This window comes from Lissotriton helveticus (genome assembly GCF_964261635.1).
Source record: "Lissotriton helveticus chromosome 1_1 unlocalized genomic scaffold, aLisHel1.1 SUPER_1_unloc_15, whole genome shotgun sequence".
Lineage (NCBI taxonomy): Eukaryota > Metazoa > Chordata > Amphibia > Caudata > Salamandridae > Lissotriton > Lissotriton helveticus.
Window position 1 is genome coordinate 3,015,768 of NW_027611654.1, and position 15,090 is coordinate 3,030,857.

The 15,090-nt window shown below is 45.4% G+C and overlaps 1 long non-coding RNA gene across 1 annotated transcript in view; it reads right to left on the bottom strand.

Moving 5' to 3' along the window:
- Positions 1-15,090, bottom strand: part of LOC144805577 (uncharacterized) — a 95,257-nt gene that overhangs the window by 11,956 nt on the left and 68,211 nt on the right. The gene's annotated exons all lie outside the window — the stretch shown is intronic.

Below are 15,090 nucleotides of genomic sequence, written 5' to 3' on the forward strand. Positions count from 1 at the left end.
TTAAGAAAGAGTGTTGTCGCTGTGAGGAAGTTCGGAGAGCAGAGCATTGTGGGTTTTAGGTGTGGAGTTTAGAAGAGAGATGAGGAAGAAGTAAGTGAGAGTAAAGAGAAGAGCCCCTTTCGAAATATTAAGTGAAACATTCTTTGACGACCGGGAGTCCTTAAACAGTGGAGAAGATACGGGCTCGGATCTGTCCAACAAGACTTGTACCTGCAGAGAGAGAATGTGTGAAGTGAAGTACTAGGAAGTACATTTCCAATTATTATACTGAACATTGCAGGCCAAGCTGGGGGCTGAGTAAGACTTACGAGTTACTGGTTGAATTCTGCTCTGCCCAGCTGTGACTATCCCTGCTCCGAGACCGCCGTTCGTAGGGGATCATCAGACAAAGGGCTTCCCTGACATCCTGTTTGTGCATTATTTTGAACCGTAACCACAGACCGCAAAGTGAATTGATAGAGCTTCAAAATGAGGTGAGTACATCAACCGTTCGTGTGCAGTGCACTGGTGCCCTGTGTAAATTCACTTCCTCATTTACTTACATCTTTTTTTCACGGATTTTAATCATCCGCTTCAGATGCAGCCTGTCCCGTGTACTGAGTGGATGCTTCATACCTAGTTCCCCTATGTCAGTCACGGGAGCCCTGGAGAATGCACTCACGGGAACAGAAACAATGGGCGGGGACAACTCCACTGCCGCCAGTAGGAGGAGGAGGTAGCACTGTGAGAGGGGTTTGGCAGAATAGAAATAAAGGGCAAACGTCCTGGTTATTATGCTACCCATTACTTTTTGCCACCCATGAACATTTTTACTTTTCTTGATAGTGCGACAGCTGTTTTTAATTTACACTTGAGTCTCCGCGGGCTCAGGCAGAGAGAGGGCGCACCCCTGTCGGTCTGGGGACCCTGTGGTCCTGTCTCCGGCAGCCTTCTGACGCACACTCTTCCCCCTTCATAATAGCAGACCTTTGTTTTCTGGGAGAGCTGCTAACTTCTCAGAGTTGCGGCCTTTGCTCGGTGCTAAATAATTCACATTTCGTGGGTGAGTTTACCAGTGAGCGGGTGATTGTTTACACCAGAAGTATTTTGAACGCATGCTTGAGGGGCGTGTTTGCAAATTGCGGCGACGCCATGCTGACGACAGAGTAGAATGCGCGCCATGAAATTATTGTATATAACTGTTAACGTTTGGTTGTGAGTAGCTCACAGTCAAAGTTTAAACAGCGACACATGATTATCTTGAAATCTAACGAACTTCTGCGAGACAAAATCAAGTCAAATACACAACACGTGCCTTGTGCAGTCGTACGAGGATTGTGGCAGCTCAAGAAAGGAAGGTCATAGCACAAACCCTGGGTAGAACGGTGATTACAATGGGATTGAAATTAGTGTGACGTGTATTCTGGTCACTGAAGGCGCTCACAGCCCTCTTTCCTAGGCTGGCTGTTGAGTGGTCCTCTCCTTTTAATTAAGAACCACGGTTAGCATGGACAAAATGTTACAAACCACAGAAGTTTCAAGGTTGCTCTAATAGATAGTCACTTTGAATATGCCGGCACTGTTACAAACGGAATCATAGACAAACAAGGTGTTACCATCTCTCTCCTACAGCAGTGGTCGTCATTTAATTCTTTCAGAGGCAATTTAGTTCCACAGTTTGTGGCGCCGCCCTTGCATAATATTAATGTAGCATCAGTTCCTAAGGTTGGTGCCTGCACGCATTCCCTAATCGGATTCTTTTGTATACCACCCTCTGAGATTGGAAAAAAAATGTATCTGCTTTAAACCTTTTTATAAACAAAGTTTATTTTTACAACAACAACAAAAATCAGTTCTTAAGCCACCATTCCCTTTCAATGTGACTAAGATGGCTCAGATTCACAGAATGGCTTAATTTTTGTGATTTATTTTTTATTTTTTGTCAAGGTCTTTGTTTTTTCCTTGCTAAGTAGACCAATTGAGCAAAAGAGAGTTTGTGTCTGGCTGGGTTAGATTTACAGCAGTTCCGTGGAAATCCTGGTTCATGTCAAGTTGAGCTTATTGACGTAATTACGTTTTTGGATTCGTACAAGAGTCCACAGAGTACAACACTGTTCCCCTGACAGTTTGTCTTGTTTACATTAAATTTTACACTGCGTCATCCCTGTAGATGTTACTTTCCACCTGTATAGGTTTTGCACGGTAAATTTAGCAGCATCCCCTCCCGCTGTCCGACTAACCGTTCCTGCCCCCCCCAGGCTACGTGGAGCAGAAATGACGGGGTGATTTAACTCAGACAGGCGGCCTCTCTCTCCACATAAGCACACTCCAGGCAGTCCCCTCTCCTCGGTATTTGATAACATTGAGTGCAGAGTGTGAGTGCAGAGTGCAAAGTGAGTGTGCAGAGTGCAAAGTGAGTGTGCAGAGTGCAAAGTGAGTGTGCAGAGTGCAAAGTGAGTGTGCAGAGTGCAAAGTGAGTGTGCAGAGTAGTGAGTGAGCAGAGTAGTGAGTGAGCAGAGTAGTGAGTGAGCAGAGTAGGGAGTGCAGAGTGCATAGGGAGTGCAGAGTGCATAGGGAGTGCAGAGTGCAGAGTGGAGAGGGAGTGCATAGGGAGTGGAGAGTGCATAGGGAGTGGAGAGTGCATAGGGAGTGGAGAGTGCATAGGGAGTGGAGAGTGCAGAGAGAGTGGAGAGTGCAGAGAGAGTGCAGAGGGAGTGGAGAGTGCAGAGGGAGTGGAGAGTGCAGAGGGAGTGGAGAGTGCAGAGGGAGTGTAGAGTGCATAGGGAGTGCAGAGTGGAGAGGGAGTGCATAGGGAGTGGAGAGTGCATAGGGAGTGGAGAGTGCATAGGGAGTGGGGAGTGCATAGGGAGTGGAGAGTGCAGAGGGAGTGGAGAGTGGAGAGGGAGTGGAGAGTGGAGAGTGCAGAGGGAGTGGAGAGTGGAGAGTGCAGAGGGAGTGGAGAGTGCAGAGAGAGTGGAGAGTGCAGAGGGAGTGGAGAGTGCAGAGGGAGTGGAGAGTGCAGAGGGAGTGGAGAGTGCAGAGGGAGTGGAGAGTGCAGAGAGAGTGGAGAGTGGAGAGTGCAGAGGGAGTGGAGAGTGCAGAGGGAGTGGAGAGTGCAGAGGGAGTGGAGAGTGCAGAGGGAGTGGAGAGTGCAGAGGGAGTGGAGAGTGCAGAGGGAGTGGAGAGTGCAGAGGTGGAGAGTGCAGAGGGAGTGGAGAGTGGAGAGGGAGTGGAGAGGGAGTGGAGAGTGCAGAGGGAGTGGAGAGTGGAGAGTGGAGAGTGCATAGGGAGTGGAGAGTGGAGAGTGCATAGGGAGTGGAGAGTGCATAGGGAGTGGAGAGTGCATAGGGAGTGGAGAGTGCATAGGGAGTGGAGAGTGCATAGGGAGTGGAGAGTGCATAGGGAGTGAAGAGTGCATAGGGAGTGAAGAGTGCATAGGGAGTGGAGAGTGCAGAGTGGAGAGTGCATAGGGAGTGCAGAGTGGAGAGTGCATAGGGAGTGCAGAGTGGAGAGTGCATAGGGAGTGCAGAGTGGAGAGTGCATAGGGAGTGCAGAGTGGAGAGTGCATAGGGAGTGCAGAGTGGAGAGTGCATAGGGAGTGCAGAGTGCATAGTGCATAGGGAGTGGAGAGTGCATAGTGCATAGGGAGTGGAGAGTGCATAGTGCATAGGGAGTGGAGAGTGCATAGTGCATAGGGAGTGGAGAGTGCATAGGGAGTGGAGAGTGCATAGGGAGTGGAGAGTGCATAGAGTGCAGAGTGGGGAGTGCATAGGGAGTGCAGAGTGCATAGAGTGCAGAGTGGAGAGTGCATAGGGAGTGCAGAGTGCATAGAGTGCAGAGTGGAGAGTGCATAGGGAGTGCAGAGTGCATAGAGTGCAGAGTGGAGAGTGCATAGGGAGTGCAGAGTGGAGAGTGCATAGGGAGTGCAGAGTGGAGAGTGCATAGGGAGTGCAGAGTGGAGAGTGCATAGGGAGTGGAGAGTGCATAGGGAGTGGAGAGTGCATAGGGAGTGGAGAGTGCATAGGGAGTGCATAGGGAGTGCAGAGTGCATAGGGAGTGCTAGAGAGTGCAGAGTGAGTAGGGAGTTCTAGGGAGTGCTAGAGAGTACAGAGTGAGTAGGGAGTTCTAGGGAGTGCTAGAGAGTGCAGAGTGAGTAGGGAGTGCTAGAGAGTGCAGAGTGAGTAGGGAGTTCTAGGGAGTGCTAGAGAGTGCAGAGTGAGTAGGGAGTGCTAGGGAGTGCTAGAGAGTGCAGAGTGACTGCAGAGATTAAGCTAATGGCAATGTAAATGACAATGCCATTTATTTATCTGTTTTCAAAACCAACACATAAATACAAATTTTGTCATTTACAATGCCAATAACTCTAACTTTTCCAAAGGCGAAACCATTGCATTGTAAATGCTTGTTCCCCATTGTGATTAAAACAATGTGGACGGATCCAGTGTCTGTGTAAATAAATGATTGAAATTCTTTTACAAACTGTCCTATTAAGCTGGAACCCCTTCCATAATAGTATTGGCTAGCTTTCGCTCCGCTAATATGAGTTCATCAAAGTCCCTTTTATGTTTAGCCAGTGTTTTATTTCGTTTGGTGTTCGAAAACCATAATGTTTCTCCCCTTACAATGGATTTAAAAGTGTCCCAGACCACTTTAAACGAGGCTGTTCCTTTATTAAAAGCCAAAAATTCCTGTATTTTCCTGGTCATAAACTGAATGTATTCATCGTCCAGGAGGAGGCATCGATCAAACGTCCAGGCTTGATTCCCTGTTTTGTGCTGGGAACCTATCATCAAATCAATAATTAAAGGATTGAGGTCAGAAATAATTTTTGGCTCAATATGCATATCTATCCTACCTAAAAGTGAAGGGGAGAGAAAAAAATAATCTAAACAAACAAATTTTGCATGAGGAGAGGAAAAAAAAGTAAAGCCTGGATCACCTGGATATAAAAGATTCCAGACATCAACCAGCCCATGATCTAAACACAAACCACATAATGATGAGAATACCTGCTTCTTCCTACCCGAGTAAGGAGCTCTCTTTCTAATATCAACCTGAGCATCGACGTGTATATTCAGGTCCCCACATAGTAACAATGGTTGAGGCCATTGCGCTAATTCAATATTAAGATAATTCATAAGTTCCGAGTCATCCAGATTGGGACCATATATATTACAAATAGTAAACCTAAAAGAACCCATCTTCAACTCACTTATTGCCCAACGGCCCCATTTATCTTCTGCCTTTTTTACACAGAGACCCAGGCCACCTCGCATGAGGATAGCAACACCTCTTTTAATCCCAGTTTGTCTAGAACAGGCAATTAACTCCAGACCTAAGGTCTTTAAGCATCTCCTATTGACCCACGAAATATGAGTTTCTTGTAAACATAACAAGCCAATATGTAATATCTGTATAAGTCTGGCTAAAATTTGTCGTTTTTTTGGTTCATTAAGTCCACATACGTTCAGAGTGCACACCTTTACTTTCTTATTCATTTTCAAGAGAGGAAAATATCTTTCGAGAAATCATTACGTCAAAGGGAAAATAGGATGAAAGAAACTTAATGTGGTCATAACACTTTTTATAAGATACCACATTACTTAATTGCCTCTGCACACAACACCACCATACCAGTTGTACCAATAGTATCTTTACTGCCGCTGATTTTATACCCCCCCAACACCCACACCCAAACCCCACCACCAAAACCCTTCCCCCCCAACCCCACCCACCCACTCAAACCACCTTATGAGGCCCAGGGGCTATAAGTCCCTGTTGTAATGGAGTGCTGTGTCCCCCCACTCCAGGGAAGGGATGAGAAAACAAAACTTTAACGGCGACACTCATTGTTTGAGAAAATTCAAAATTAACATTCTACTTTAATTACAAGGATCCCAAAAATTCTTTTGCCTCAATCTCCGATAGAAAAAATGTTGTCTGACCCTTAACAGTAACTTTAAGTTTTGCAGGATACTGCAAGAAAGCAGAGGCCCCTTTACTCTGAAACCCTGTTATTAGCTGACAGAGATGCCATCGTTTGCTGACTGTCGACTGCCAAAAATGGGGTCTGACAATAAAGTTACAATCTTTAGCAGAACCCCTTTTATCTGGTCTGGCACGAGAATATATAGCCTCCATTGCTAGAAAATTATTAGAAGAAACAAGAATAGCTCTCGGATAGTCTTCTTCTCCTTGCCTAGGTTTCCTAATTACAAACGGAAACCTATGTGCGCGTTGAACTTCCTGTGACCAGTCCCAGAGAGTCAGTTCAGGAAAAGCTTCAGTTAACAACTCACAGATAAATTTCCGAGGGTCTGCTCCCTCTTTCTTCTCCGGGATACCTAAAAAGCGGAGATTATTCCTCCGTGCCTGGTTCTCTAACTCGGAGAGTTTGTAACTGAGATCATCCCGGTGTGCTCTAACAGCATTCAATTCCGATTTATATTATGCAGCATCATCCTCTAATGCAGAGATTCTGGCTTCTGCTTCTGTCACTCTTACAGCTGTGTCAGAGCAAATTTTAATCACACGGCTTACTGCGTTCTTAACTTTACTACAAGTAGCCTGAGTACGCGAATTTTCCATTTTAATTTCAGCCCTATGGTTCATCATTGTAGTATAAATGGTCGCCAAAGTAATCTCTTGTTGTGAATTAGAGTCATCAACATTCATTTCAACGTCCAACAGTGCAGTTTCACTTGATATGGGGTCTCCTATTGGCGCTTCATCTGAGTTTACTGGGGTAAGTTAATCTTTTTTCGATTTATTGCACTGAGTCCCACTCTTCTTTACTCTTTTAACTGTGGACGCACTGGCATTAGGGGAGACCGGAATTGATGTTGAGTCATACTCGAAGCTGCTCCCCTCACCATATTCGGCCCAATCCTTACTTAAGTTCGTGCTTTCGTCTGAGGAGGGGTTAGACATTGAGTAAAAGTTATCACCGGCCTCCTGAGACCCATATGTAAAAGCACCCTCTGTTATTGCCCTCGTGTCTATCTCTGTAACCAAACTATCCAAACTACCAGACGGGGGACCCATTAGCAAGCCAGCAGCGGCCCCATCTCCTTCTAGAGCTTCATCTCCCACAATCCTCTTCTCTGTGATAGATGAAACCTGAACCGGAGTTCCACGCTCCCCTTCACCTGCCAAATGATTTACTACAATGTTCTCAAAGTTTTCTACTTCTGATTCAGTCATACGGGAAAAATTGTCTTCCACATTTGGTGAATTCGCTATTACACCCGGCTGCTGCGCTGAAGACTCAATCACGACTGCCATCTCAGCTTCAATACCAGGCTGCAGAGTGGTATTTTTCGACAACTGCCTCTCAAAAAGCTCTGGGAGGGTATTTTTTGACTTAATCATAGCAGGTTTGCTCTTAGTTTTCTTACGAATCTTGCCTCCATCATCTGCTTCCCCACCGGCATCTCAACTGTTCTGCGCCACAGCGGGCTGTTCCTTTGCTCTGCCGCTCCTGGTATTGATTTTCGGCGGCATTTCCTTCTCCCGGGCAGCCACAGCTACATGACCGCGGACAACACTGAGCTGAGCTCCGGTGAAGAGAGCAGGAAGCCGCCAGACTGGAGCTCTGCGTTGAAAGAGAAGGAAGCTGACGGTCATTTGTGCAGGGCGTTCACGATCCAAAGTGAATCAGCCACAGGTGTGTCGGGGTAGCAGGTAAAAGTCAAACAGCTATCTTGCTTTCTAGCGCCGTAAAATTGCTATTTGCGCTGTTCCCAGAGTAAGCACTTAAACCGCTTTTCCAGGGTCAGAAAGCGAGAGTCTACTAATTCCAGCCCGAGGTCCGCACGGTCATTTCTCTCTCGTCCTCGTTCTCTCTCCCCAAAAACCCGGAGTGAGGACTGGGCTGCTTACGCAACCCACACCACGGTCGCCATCTTGCCTCTCGCGGCTGGACTCTAGGTGCACAGTTCGGGTGGCACTACATGGCTTTAAATATTTGGGCGTGTTCATTACAAGAGAGCCACAGGCAGGAACAAACTCCTGAAATTAGACCGGCTTCGCTGGGATGCCCCACACTTGTGGACGCTCCCGCTTTCCTTACTGGGCTGGGTGGTCCTATTTAAAGTGATAACCCTCCAGGGTCTCCTGTACATCGTGCAAAAAACGTCCTTTAAGATCCCACCAGACATTTTCTTTCAAAAGGTAGACTGAGAACATTGGCTCCTGTTGTGGGATGGTGACACTTCGCGCTGAGTAAGGTGCAGAGGGGAGTTTAAGGTGGACTGGCGGTCCGGAGCATTCGCAGGTATTACTGGGCCACACAGCTGGTGGCAGTCAACAACTGGGTTTTTGCAGACCGTGAGGATCCTGCTTACCGGGTAGATAGATTGGCCATGGGCAAGAGAGGTTACCCCACCCTGGTGCTGTATCGAAGAAAGTATGAGTGCGCCCTACCTACTCATACCTAAACAGTGGTAAGGGTGTGGAGAGAGGCTACCAAGTGTTTAGGCTGAGAAAATAAGCTGACTGAAATTACTCCACTGTATGATGGTGATCTTTTAAGTGCAGTGGGAGGATTGCAGGGCTTTTCAAAATAGGGACTGATTAGCTTAGAATGGCCGGGCGATGTGTGGAGGAGCCAGGCGCTTGTGTCCTTCACAATCCTACAGCAAAGGTATATTAGGTGACTAAAGACTGTTCTGACATTTGCAGGTGGGTCACGCTCTGCAAGGTCACATATGGGAAGGAGGGAAGTTGCCTGATGCATTCCCACTGGAGGACCAGCTGCTAACTAATCCCCGACCAAAAAAAGCAATCTCAACCATCTATAGGAAGTTGATCTACAATTCTCTGGATCCCTTGGGGATGTTCCAGGAGGCCATTCACCAACTTTTGTGTTTTTCAAAAACAAGCTTACAAAGCTGGAGTTGGATTTTAAAAACCAATAACTAATCACCCTCACACCCTTGGAACTTTCTCCCAGATTAATTTTCTCCCAGGAAGTGTGATTCATTTAAAAACAAATTCTCATCACGACTGCCAGGTATTCCCTGGTGGTCCTGAATAAGAGAAAAATACATCAGACAGCTTGATCTAGAGAGGAAGGGCCGTCCGATGTATTTACATCAATGCCACTCAAGTAAGGCTGGACTCATGACAATCCAGCTGACTTGCATTAGGTCAGGCAGACCATCTGTTTGTTGGACAGGATACTCCAACACGCTTGTGAAGGAGTACCCTGCTCACCAAACTCTAAATCAAGACCTTTATCTTGTCTGTGCTATGCATGTATCTCTAGGTCTGCTTCATTATGTCCATCAGTCTTTGTATTATCTACCTGTTATTGAGGCGTGTGTGTTTAGTACAGTGTAATCTTACGGTGTGTGTGTGGGTTTATTTGAACCCTGTGGTTTAATCTGCACTTGTTGTTTATGGAGTGTTATCACACTCTTGTAATTATAAAAAGTATGTTACAGGCGGCCAGATGTCTCTTGCCCCTGACTTCTGAGGAAGTAATGGTGCACAGTTAACAGCAGCAACATAGCAAGCTGTCAAGAGCCTGAGTCACAGTTCACTGGCCGGGTTACTCAGACACAAACGTGACGGATATTCTGGCCACCGTATTACAAGCACCACTGAATATAATATATGGGAGCCTCATTTCTTTCTTTCATACTTTCTATTTCCCTTGTTTTTATTATCTTTACTAGCTGTACCCAGCCACGCGTTGCTGTGGCTCAGTCTGGTTAAATGGAAAAGAAAGAAAAGAGTAAGCGCACGTTTCTAATATGTTTAATTTCACAATGCTTGTGGGTATACAATATTTTTTGTTGTTCCATTGTCTGTGCAGATGTAGAGATTGTCTGGTTTGCCGACTCTAGAACACGCAACATATAATTGTCTGTGTGAGAAGCAATCCTTGTCCAGATCTAAACAGCACAATTCTAAAGATTGGCCCTGAGTTTTTTTTTTTTTTTTTTTTTTAAACAAACTGTATTGAAAACCACAGTTTGTAGTACATGTATCATAGCAAGTACTCATTTTTTTTTTGTTTTTGCTGCTTGTTATCCTGTTTTTACTGATATCAATTTGATACATATTTAAATCACATCACATCAGTTAATATAACAGAAACAATCAGTACAGATGGTAGCTTTTGGACGCATCCTTAATATATAACATGTAATAGAACCGCAGGTCGCGGTTGCATTGTGTTCTTTTAAATTATGTTGCAAACTGAACCAACTCCTCCCCCCTTCCTCCACCCACTTCACGGTCTGCCATCCTGACACCAACTGTCCATCCTAATATATGTAGACTATTGTCTCTATGCGTCCCTTGTAGTTGTTGCGCATCAACCAAACGATAGGGTCTGTTCGGGCTTTCGATTAAAAATACGTGCTTATGCGACATGCGCGTTTCCGAACCCAATGTTGTGTATATAACAACGCGCACGTATTCTAATCCACCGTTGTGGCAAAATTTTAAAGCAATCAGTGAAGAACTTTTGGAGATTTAAGATTTTGAACAAAGAAACACTTTACATTTTTAATTGCCTGTTTGGGCTTTCGATTAAAAACACGCACGTATTCGACACGCGCGTTTTCGAATCCAACGTTGTGTCAAAATTTCAAAGCAATCGGTGGAGTACTTTCGGAGATTTGAGATTTTGAACAACAAACAGTTACATTTTTATTTATATAGATAGACTTTACTTTTTTTGTCCTATTTCTTATTTCTTTTTCTGTTTATCTCTATTCCTGGCTATCTTTCATTCATTTCTTAAATTAAGAATGCTTAGCCTCCTAAAGCATTTTATTCATTCATTTGCATTTCTTCTTTCCTGTCATGGGGATGACTGCACAGATATCCTAACAAGTAGGATCTTTTGAATTCTGCATGAACCGGTTTACTAATGGTCCTAGTTGAAGTTGTCATTTAGAAGTTAAATATATGTTTCTTATGTGAGGTAGGGTGGGTATGTGTGAGAATGTGTGTGAGTGAGAGAGCGTGTGTGTCTGTGTGTCTATGTTATGTTATGTTATTTGTACTTGTAAAGCGCACTGCTACCCTAGGGTGTCCAGGCGCTGAGTACTGGTGACCTGGGGAACATCAGCTGTTTAGTGGGAAAAGAATCATGTTGTCAAACCCTTGCGAAAAGAAAAAAGCTTTGGCGCATTTTTGAGATGAAACGGAAGTTCATTCAATGCTTTGGAGGCACAGTGGGGAAAACCTCTGCCTCCCCAGTTAGTTTTCTTAAAGGTGGAGGTTTGGACTAATGTGGATCCGGAGGAACGCAGGAACATACCATGTAAGTCTGGTTTTAAGAAACTCCGGACCAACCCCATTAACCGCCTTAAAGAAGACACAAAGTGCCTTGAAGCGTGATCTAAGTGGAACTGGGAGCCAATGCAGATTCTTAAGTTCTCCTTTGACCGAAGCAAACCTACGGGTTCCCGACAGCATTCTCGCTGCCGCGTTCTGGACCAGTTGCAACTTGTTCATATGTTGTTTCTGAACATTAAGATAGAGGCTGTTGCAATAGTCCAGATGGGACATAATGAGTGCAGTGACAACCGTCCTTAGGTTGTCTACCGATAGGAAGAACTTGATTTTTTTGCTGAAGTTACCTGATTCACTTGGTCCCCCATGGTGAGTTTGTTATCCACTATGACTCCCAAATTCTTAGCTTTCCTAGAGAGTGTAGGGCACGATCCCAGATCCTCCGGCCACCAGTCCGGGGTCCAGACCCAGGGATTATTGCCAAATTTTAACACCTCAATTTTAGCTGAGTTGAGTTTTAAACAGTTGGACGACATCCAGGTGGAAATAGAGCTCATGCAATTATAGAATCTCTCTCCCGCCTCCCTTTCCGCTCCCTCCGTCAGCGATAGCACAATTTGTGTGCCATCAGCGTAGGAGGTGAGCAGGAAACCAAACGACTGGATGACACTGGCCAGGGGTACCACGTAGATGTTAAAAGCCCTGTGGCACCCTGCCGAGCCCTGTTGCCATCTAAATCTACCGTCTGACAGGAAGGAATGTAGCAGTTTCCATGCTGAGCCCTTCACACCAATATCAGAGAGCCTGTTCAACAGGACCTTATGGGGGACCGCATCAAAGGCCGCGGATAGGCCCAGGAGGATTAAGATGGTATTACCTCCCCTATCCACGGCTTCTCTGATTTCCTCGGTTGATTTTATTAAAGCCAGTTTCGTACTGTGAAAAGCTCTAAACCCATATTGCGATGGGGCCAAGGAGTTATTGGCAGAGATAAAGTTGCTGATTTGGCTATTTATTTCTTTTTCCAGTAATTTGGCAGGTAGTGAAAGCCTAGAGATAGGACGATAATTATTCTGGTCCTTGGGGTCAAGAGATTGCTTCTTTAGAAGAGGAAGCAGAGAGCCTTTTTCCAATTTTTGGGAAAAATTCCGGACCGTAAAACTGCATTAAGCAGGGGTGTGAGAGCCGTTCCAATAGTTTCCGGACTTTGCTTAGCAATTCCAGCAGGACACGGATCACTAGGGGCACCCGATTTTATCGTAGACAACAATTTGACCAAATCTGCTTTCTCAATCGGGGTGAAATGCTCCAGTAGTTCTGCTGGGGCACCTAAGCTTCATGATTCTGTTAGATTGAAATCAGTCTGAGTATCATTGATCCGACCATCGAGTGAGGTAAAAATTGTTTCTACTTTAGTTTTAAAAAAGCCAGCTATTTTATTACAAAATTCTGCATCCCCCTGTTTCTTTGTAGTGGCAGGGTTAGCTAGTTTAGAAAAATCATTCCACTTTTAAAAAAGCCTTCCTTGGAGTCATCGGACCTGAGTAACTTTCGTCCAATTTCCCAGCTTCCTTTTCTGGCTAAGGTTACTGAGGCATATGTGAACTCAGTCCTGGCAGAATTTGTAGAGCATTTCAAGTGGTGGCGCCACCGTTTCACTCTCACACACATGCTATTAAACACGGGGTTCCTCAGGGCTCTATATTGAGCCCTGCACTTTTTAACATCTTTGTACGGCCCCTAGTCCTGCTGGCAAAAAGCAGAGGGTTGTCATTGGTTTCATACGCCAATGACACCCAGCTAGTCATCACTTTTTCGAGGAACTGTCAAGACAATCTCATCACATTGAAAGAGGACTTGGTAGCTATCTCTGACTGGATGGCAGCTAATTGTTTACAGCTGAATGCTGCCAAGTCAGAAATTCTAGTGCTGGGTAGAGTCAGCTCCCTCTGGTCAGAACAATGGTGGCCTGTCAAACTTAAATCTGCACCCCGGCCAAAGAAGTATAAAATTTGGGCTTTTGGATCGATAGCGAACTTTCATTTGATGTGCAATCCAAGGCCCTGGCTGGATCCTGCTTTGGTCTCCTAAGAGGGTTTAGGCCCCTACTTGGCTATTTTGCACCAAAAGTTCGCCAAACCATCCTTCAGGCTACAATTTTGTCAAGGCTGGACTATGGGAACTCCTAATATTTAGGCGTCAACAGGTCCTGTATTGTCCGCCTGCAGAGAATCCAGAACCCAGCAGCTCGCGCCCTGCTAGCTTTGCCCAGATCTTGCTCAGTCTCGCACCTTTTGCCTAAATTGCACTGGCTACCGATAGCGAAAAGAATCCAGTTTAAGTCTTTGTGTGTGGCTCATAAAATATTGACCTACCAAGGACCGCAGATTTTGGCGAATCTGCTGGCCCATTATGTACCGGACCGCCTTTTGCTTTCGGCTAATGCGGGCTTGGCTTGCACTTCCCGTTTTCTCAGAGCTAGAGCGGGCGGTCGATCATTTAAAGTTCAGGCGGCACGCCTCTGAAACTCTCTTCCTACATCTATCAGAGGACTCCAGAGCCATCTGGCCTTTCGTAAGGCGTTAAAGACCTGGCTCTTTCCAGCTTAGGCTCTTCTTTTTCCTTTGAAGTGTTTCAGCCATGGCTTAGTTAGCGCTGGAACGCCCCGTCACTGGGGCAGCTATGCGCTTTATAAAACTTAAAACATTAAAAATAGTTCTAAACAATTCTTTGAAATTGGATTCGGCCATGGTATTTTGTAACGAGAAGTACTCTTTTTTAGCTTCCAAAAGAGCTTGCTTGTAACTGGAAATACAAGTTTTGTAATTCTCCTTCTCTGCTTTGTCATAAAATTTCCGCCAATTCACCTCTGCAGGAGAGGCCCGTTTGGGAGTCCATTTTTTGTGAGAAACAAGCTGATCACAGGCATCCAAAAGCCAATTATTATAAATGGTCGTGGCCTCCTCCACATCCAGCGGGAGCTGGTACATCGAGTTTTCCAAGACATTTCCCAGTCCTTCAACATCCAGCTTGTCTGAGTGTCTCAGGTATTCCGGTCACTAAATCCACAATTATAGTTGTCCGTAGGCACCAGGATCTGGTCTAAATCAGGATTTGTACGTCAGGCTGGCCGGGAGCTGCGGGAGACTACGTCCTGATGGCCATGTTGCTTGGCCATGCCCCCATACATGTCAATATTGACTGGAACAGGTTGGCAGTCAAGTTCACCTCTGGTTTTGAATATTAGCAGGATTTAAGGTACAGGGGTCACTACTGACTGGAGTTACTTAGCAGGATAATAGGTCTCAGGGAGCCAATACTGACTGAAGCTGGTTAGTATGATCACTAGTCCTCACAGACTCCTCACATTCCTCTCGAGAGAAGATCCTGCCTCCTACTCATTAGTGTCGTTTCAGTAACTGTTTCTATCATGTGTTCAGGTTTCATTGTCTTGTATTAGGAGAAAAGTGTACAAAAATACATTGTGTAGCATTAGCATTATATACTCCAACTTGCTTTAGGGTGGATGCTCTCGTCCATTGCAAAGACAATTGTCACTTGTTAGTTTGCTTGGCCTTTTGCTATTTTTGCATTAAATGTATGATAGATTTGTTGGCCTCCCAGTGTGTTGTGATTTATTTTACATATCACAAGAGATGACGAGGAAAATGACAGTCCTGTATACACATTCTTCATATAAATCAACTCACAGTATACTGTTCTGGAGGTTCAGTCCCACAGACATTATCTCTAACTGAACGCGGGAACCCTAGGAAGCAGGTGCTTTTCAAACCAGTTGCCCTCTGATGCGGCGTCTGTCCTCGTTATTGGATAAGTCAGTATGTCCTGAATTTTAGG